The sequence below is a fragment of the Sarcophilus harrisii genome, chromosome 3 (assembly GCF_902635505.1).
Source record: "Sarcophilus harrisii chromosome 3, mSarHar1.11, whole genome shotgun sequence".
Lineage (NCBI taxonomy): Eukaryota > Metazoa > Chordata > Mammalia > Dasyuromorphia > Dasyuridae > Sarcophilus > Sarcophilus harrisii.
In genome coordinates, this window is record NC_045428.1 from 343655847 (window position 1) to 343662552 (window position 6706).

Consider the following 6706-nt stretch of genomic DNA (forward strand, 5'->3'; position numbering starts at 1 on the left):
GGAACCACTCATAGATGGCACTACTATTGCTTTTGTCTCTGTTATTTATTCTCTGATTTTTGGTAAATGGGTATCTGAGACAAAATGACCTGAATTTTGGAAAAGTTGGAAGAGCTACCAGAAGTTGAGTATTAAAAGTCCGAAGAAGATTAACATAGATTCAACAGCAAAGTTTGTCATGGCTACAGCAACTGAACCTGGAGATTAGAGGACTGAGGAGTAACTTAATAATGAGTCTGCCCAGCAGTGGATAAATGGAGCATGCTTAAGAATTCTGTGACTGTCTCTTGTCCCCTTACTTCATGAAAAAACAAATTTCATTGGCTAAAGAGACAGAAATGAATAAGTAAGAAATAATTCTAACAGGAACCTGAATTCTCTCTTCCCTAATTTCAAGTGAGGCAAGAATTGTTGCAAGCTTTCAGATCAGGGAGAGAGTAGTGATTGTGGAAACAACAAGACATTGATTGTCCTGGGCTACCTTATTTACCCATTAGTATCACCATGGACCACTCATAGATGGCACTACTATTGCTTTTGTCTCTGTTGTTTATTCTCTGATTTTTGGTAAATGAGTATCTGAGACAAAATGACCTGAATTTTGGAAAAGTTGGAAGAGCTACCAGAAGTTGAGTATTAGGAGTCCAAAGAAGATTGACACAGATTCAACAGCAAAGTTTGTCATGACCACAGCAACTGAAGCTGGTGATTTAGACGGTTGAGGAGTACTTAATAATGAGTCTGCCCAGCAGTAGATAAATGGAGCAGCCAAGAAACTGTGTCCTATAAGTAATGATATTATAATAACAATAAATATTTATATAGGGTCTGCTAAGTGCTCGGCACCCATGCTAAACATTTTACAAATATTATTTGTTTTCCTGGGAGGTACACGCTATTATTATACCCATTTTATAGTGGGGTAAACAAAAGTTAAGTGACTTAGTTTGGAGTACACAGCTAATAATTATCCACAAAGTTGAATTTAGTCTTCTGACTCCATTCTCAGCATCCTATCCACTAGGCCAACTACTTGTCTAACTAATGGAGCAACTTATCCTTCATTTTTGCCACACCTAGAAGTAAATTAGAAGTTTGGCAGGCAAATAGCCCTAGTCAGTCAATAAAATTTTTTAAATGCTCAATGTGTGAACTTCTTTTTCCAAATAGCTAAAAGATATAAAAGAAATAGAAAATACTAAAAAGTATCTTCTTTATAGTAATTATAATCAAGTTGTAAGAGAAACAAGAGGGAAAAAATAACTTGCAATTTGAGTTCACTTTCTCCAGGGACCAAGGTAGACAAAAGTGTAGTCCTATTGGCCCAAACTTAGAAGTACTATGGAGTTAAAAAAAAAAAAAAAAAAAAAAAAAAAAGTAACTAAGTGAAGTATCTGCAAGGATTATGTAGAGAGAATATTATAACAAAGTACCAAATTGTCATTTACAAGATTATTTATTTTATTTATTTCAAATTTTGTGAAAATAGAACAGTTAATGACTACTAATCACCCTGATTTACTCAAGCTCCCTTACCATCCAGAGGAGGCAGGACTGATCTGGGAATCAGATAACATTGAGAATTCCTTGCTGAGCTTATCAGAAGTTTCTTGCAATATTCATGCATTGGAAGTTCCTTAAAGTGCTGGCATACTGAAACCAGAACTTTTCCAGATAACCGACTCAAACTGATTTATATCAACTCCCAGTTCTGAAAAACAACCCAGAGCAAAGATGGCCTGATATAGGCCACAAGGCACTTACAACCCCCCACTCTGTGATTTTTGTCCCTGTAACTCCTGCTGTCTATGCCCACCTTGAGTTCAGTTCTGTGTGTACATATATGAGTGCATATATATATATATATATATATATATATATATATATATATCTGCTTCTCTTTATCCCTCCCCCTCCTGTTCTCTCCTTTTTCTTTTTCCTTCCCTTCCCCTTTTCTTCCCTTTCCTCTTATTCTTTCCCTCCAAATCAGTCCAAATCTAATTGTTCAGAGATTCCATAAGTCATTTTTTCCCTCTTGCTTCTTGCACACCTTGATTACAATTACTGCAAGGAAGATACTTTCTAGTAATTTCTATTTCTTTTATTTTCTTTAGCTATTTGGGAAAGAGGTTTCAGAGACTGGTTATTTAATAAATTTTTTTGACTGACTGACTGCCAAACTTCCAGAGTATGAATTCAACACCCAGGCTGATTTTAAGAATGATTGCAGGGATTACATGAGAGGGTTCTGGAACAAAAACACCTAGTCTATTGATCACCAAAAATCATCTTTTGTGTTAAAGTTTTTCTCCTTTTTTTAAATACAAATCCTGAGATGAGATCTCAGAGGCTTGACTAGGAAGGAAGAACTGAAAGGAAACTTGAGGTCTCAAAAAGGAGAAGCTGAGAGTACCAAAACAAACCTCAAGAAGCTGCCTAATTTCTCATATAGGATAGACAGAAAGTTTTTGTATCGCTTGGCAAAGGCATGACTATTTGATATGAATGAAAGATTGTATAAAGTTTCTGTATATATTTTGATTTGAGAAAGGAAAGCTTGTTACAATCTAATAGTATCACGTGGTGAACAAAAAAATGAGAAGGGTCAGCTAGGCAGTGCAGTACATAGACAGATAGGGGCTGAAGTCAGGAAATCCTGAGTTCAATTTTTATGTCAGACACTTGGTAGCTTTATGACCCTAGGCAAGTCAATTAACCTTGTTTGTCTTAGTGTTCTCATTTGTAAAATGAGCTGGAAAAGGAAATGGCAAACCACTCCAATATCTTTGCAATGAAAACTCCAAAACGAGAACATAAAGAATTGGACACAATTATAAAATGGCTAAACAATAACAAAGAAATGATAACCATAAAGAATTTAAAAAAAAAAAAAACTTGGAAAACTTTGTAGGATTGGATATAGAATGCAGAATAAGGGAAAAAATTTATATGATGATCAAAATGCATAGAATAATAGTCTTCAGAAAAGTGGTTAAAGTAGATACCAATTGAGATTTTAAAGGATTAATAGTGAACTTCACCTCCTACACCTGAGAGGAGAAGCGGATTGTCATAAGAGGGTAACTTATAGGGTCTACTGGAACCAGCTCAAACTCCCCTTAGGTTAGCACTCCCCTTGATAAGCATGGAAGAGGTCCTAGCAGCCTTTACAAGACATACATGGTTAAGGCATTTCCATTTACTCAAACTCTCCTTGATTCTTAAGTTTACACTTCAGAAATAGGCAAAAAAATTTTGTTTGATTTGTCATTTTGTTGGTTGGATTTAAGAAAGTGATTTAGAAAATATTAATGCAGATTAAACTGAAAAATGTATCTTAGATTTATGTCCACTCTTCCCCTCCCCAACCTACTTGTTAAAACACCCACCTCTGTAAAAAAAAGTAAGGAAGGAGAAATATTTTCACACCTGGCAAGGATGATCACATTGTATTTAACTGTACTTATTTGTTACCAAGGAAGGTAATATATTTATGGGGTTTGGGAGGAGACCAGAAGAGTTATTGGGAGGTAACAGAAATGCAAAAAAAAAAAAAAAAGTATCAAGATAATATTTATTTTTTTAAATTGAAGCTAGAGTAGATATTCATTAAAGGTCTCAGTTCTTTATCAAACTAAAAGCTAATTAAATTCAACTAAGAAAAATTTCTCTAATGTATACTATATGTAAAATTACCCCTACATATTTATATTTAACCCTGAATTTGCCATACTTTAATAAATCTGTGACATCATTTATGTAGATATTCTCTCCAGTATTTTACTTTGCAATTCAAATGTGTTTTTCCATCCTGTGCTAGTGGATGTTCAACTTGGATTCTTTGAGAACTCAGAGAGAATCTTACCTATTAGCAGATCTGATTGATTAGATTTCAAATAAAATTAATGAGTAGTCAAACTTCAAGGGAAAGAAATTTAGCCTTGCTTGCTGATAGCAGTGGTACAGCTAAGTGGCACGAAAGATAAAAAAAGGGTCTGGACTCAGGAAGTCCAGGGGTCAGATCTGGTCTCAGACACTTACTAGCTATATGACTTTAGGCAAAGTCTTTTTTCTTCAGTTTCCTCATCTGTAAAATGAACTGTAGAAAGAAATGGCAAACCACTTCAGTATCTTTGCCAAGAAAAGCCCAACTGGGTCCCAGAGTTGGACAGGACTGAAACAGCTGATAATAATAAACCACAAAATTAGGCTTATATAGTTTTTTATAATTTTTTTCAGGCCTGCTTAGAGTGTATAACCAATTAGCAACATTCTGTATTATGGACCTCTTCAAGAATGAAGAACAAAAACCAGCCTTTGTGATGTTTAAATATAGACTGAAGAAATAACTCTTTATCCCACAGATGATATAGAAAGTCCTCAGTTGTGTATTGGGGGCAGAATCTGTGAGACGGTTTGTGTATTCTGTCTGAGCAGGATGACAGAGGTAATTGAGTCTTTTGTTAGTCACCCTCCAGGAGAAGGGGAGGAGTTGAAGGTAGGAGTGGGGGGTCTGGAATTCAGCCAAACAACATATTTGGATAACAAGGTTGTTTTTCCTCTTAACTATCCATGAGAAGCAGTAGGGGGTAATGGAGAAAGTATTTGGAATCAGAGGATCTAGGCTTAAATATCAGCTCTAACATTTACTATCTGTATGATGCAAGTTACTAGAGTCTTCAGGCTTAGTTTTTTCAATTACAGCATGAGTAGGTAGGGTTAGACAACTCCAAAGATCCCTTCTACCTCTCAAGCAATCATTCTTGGACCTAAAGTAACCTAAAATTCAGGAAATTATGAAAACTAATATTAGAAAATCCAGTATTAACCAAATCAGTCAAACCTACTAAAGGAACAAGCATTATTCAATTAGCACCTCAGAGGTGTCCAGTTTTTGTATAGGACTAAAATTAACAGGGGAGAAAGAGTCAGTGATGAAAATGGGTTCCTGAGAGTCTCCTTGGAAGATTACAATGACAAGTCACTCCTAAATGAGCTAACTTCAGATCCCGGAGTTGCAAAATGAATATCCCCACCCTCCCAAAGCCAACGCTATGAAGCATGGCCAATTACAGTGAACAAGAATCAGCTTGTTGGGGCTTTAACAGCTACAGTCCGTTGTCATACGTGAATTGGGCAGTATTCCAATTCCTGCCTGCCTGAAAATAAACATATTCAAATGATGGTAAATAATTACCTAATGGGAAACTTGTATGGCCTACAGGACTGTCAAACTTCAGAAACCAGTTTAGACTGGTACCTCTGGCCCCTTTGGCTCCATCTCTCCCAGCCAGCCACCCCAGACATTGTTATATGTCTCAGAAGAAATTTTTTTTTTTTTTTTGGCACCTTGGTCCCCACAGGAGTCCAGGTGAGTTGCTTAAATACTGATTATAACAATGTCCAGAAATGTCAGGCATCATTTCTGCAGGAGCCTGATAACTCTATCAGGCCCTGCTCATTCAAATCCCTCCCAGAGGTCCACGTTTCATCTTCAGCTTGAGGCAACCCTCAATGGTTGGACTGGGTATGAGAAATGGAGATAAGTGTTAACTATAATTATAGAAATATGTTTGTGCTGCTGCAATTAGGGTTGTGTCAATGTTTCTATTAACCTTTATGTTGCCAGTATTTTTCCACTTGGCATTCCAAATGAGTAATGTCATTTAAATGGGAGGATGGGGAAAAAAGAGAGAGCCACACAAAACAGGCGTTTGAGTTGGGGCTCATGAAAGGGGTAACAGCTGACATCGTTGAAAACTTAAGCTCTCATTTCTCCATCAAACAAGTAGAGCAGACACTGGCACAAATTTACAAGGATGGCTCCCACACCACTCATGTTATATCTCTGGTGTCAAAACCACTTCTGATAGCAAGAAGAGACTCCTGTCTCCAGAGAAAATAGAATCTGAGGGTCAGGAGAGACTTCATGAGCTCATCAGATCCATTCCACTCCCACATGACCCAATACTATGTTAACTCATTCAAAAATAATGACTATGTATCCTATGAAGCTGTCACAGTGAAGAGGGGAAATTAATATTAACATCATATTTACCAAAATACCTTTATATATTATTTATTCTGCTTATTTATTTGTTTGTTTGCTGAGGCATTTAGGGTTAAGTGACTTGCCCACAGTCACACAGTTAGGAAGTGTTAAGTGTCTGAGGTCATATTTGAACTCAAGTCCTCCTGACTTCAGGTCTAGTTCTCTATCCACTGCGCCACCTAGCTACCCCCTTTACACACTATTTAATGTGATCCTCACAAAGAACCTATGAAAAAGGTAGAACACATATTATTAACATCATTTGACCAAGGTTTTCCAGTTAACAGAAATGCCAAGAATTCTGAGGGTATCATTCCAGGATGCCTTTTAACATGATAAACCAACCAGAATATAGGATACTATATTTGACTAATTCCCTTGTTCCATTCACCATTATATTTCAATCCTTATATATATCATATTTTTTCTTCTCTTTTTGAGGGGAAGAAGGAATTCCAATTGTACCATTATCCTCAAGAACTATTTATTATAGGATTATGTTCTTCACTTTTTTTCCTGTGAGGAATTTGAGAGATAGATGGTAGTTAGCAGTATAATTTTAAAAAATTTAAAAAAAAAATAGAATCATTGAAACATTTTAAGTGCACAAAAGAGAAAAGAAGAAAGTACAGAAAGAAATAGAAGATAGCTTTA

At 36.1% G+C, this 6706-nt stretch overlaps 1 pseudogene; it reads left to right on the forward strand.

The window, feature by feature from the left end:
* The first annotated feature begins 3121 nt into the window (after positions 1–3121).
* Positions 3122–3224, forward strand: LOC111719741 (annotated as a pseudogene).
* The last annotated feature ends 3482 nt before the right edge of the window (positions 3225–6706 follow it).